Source organism: Microtus ochrogaster, chromosome 5 (assembly GCF_000317375.1).
Source record: "Microtus ochrogaster isolate Prairie Vole_2 chromosome 5, MicOch1.0, whole genome shotgun sequence".
NCBI lineage: Eukaryota > Metazoa > Chordata > Mammalia > Rodentia > Cricetidae > Microtus > Microtus ochrogaster.
The window spans coordinates 60,477,545-60,478,421 of NC_022012.1; the positions used below are offsets into that span (position 1 = coordinate 60,477,545).

General features: G+C 36.7%; 1 pseudogene; it reads right to left on the reverse strand.

Annotated features, from left to right (window-relative positions):
• Nucleotides 1–662, reverse strand: part of LOC102002625 — a 184,981-nt pseudogene extending 184,319 nt beyond the window's left edge.
• Between the last annotated feature and the right edge of the window lie 215 nt (nt 663–877).

Sequence of the window (877 nt, forward strand, 5' to 3'; positions counted from 1 at the left end):
TGGGAAAGCTAAGCACTTTTTATTAAAATAAAAGAAAACCTACAGCCCTACACAAGAGGGCTGATAGTGGGAAAGCTAAGCACTTTTTATTAAAACACAACTATTGTCTTAATTTAAACTTGTTTCCACTGTTGGAGACCTTAAATGATTTTGCTGCAATATATGCATATATACAATATACATGAATGTATATATATTAAAGTTTCATTTTATTACTTGAATGACTTATTCTTAGTATTCTCACTTTAGATATTAAACACTTTCTAGCTACCCCAGAGGAAGTAAAACTATTGATCATTGCCTAAAATAATAGAAGTATGAACCCCAAAGGAAATATTTTAATCACTCTTTGAAAGATTAAAACATATTAGAGTCTCCATGTGTTTTACTTAAGTCTATTAATACAAAGCAAATTACTCAGGGCAAAGAAAAATGTGTGGGCAGCTGGTGGCTAACTCGTATGGTTTAATTCAGCTTTTGCATTTCTCTTCTCCTATTCTCTAGAACACCTCTTGGACCTTGGTGAAATTACATTCCTTGTTATGGCAATATTAAACCAAAGATTAAGAGGAACAAATGAACAATTAAGACTTTACTTTCTCAGCTGGCTACTGACAACAAGGAGTTTTTCCTCGCCAAAGCTTTAGTTCTTGAGCCGCCATGTTTGTTCAAGCCTAAGAGCACAGTGGGAATTCTCCTCATGGGCTGTTTCAGTCACAGACAATAAGACCAGAAGAACCAGAGGGTGCGCTTATCTGCCAAGCAAAGCAGAGAGCGCTGGAGCATTCCAGCGGAGATGAGAGAGTCCAACACACATTAAGACACTTGCCAATCCTTTGCTACCAATGTGAAGCCCAGATGATTCTGCAGAAAAGAC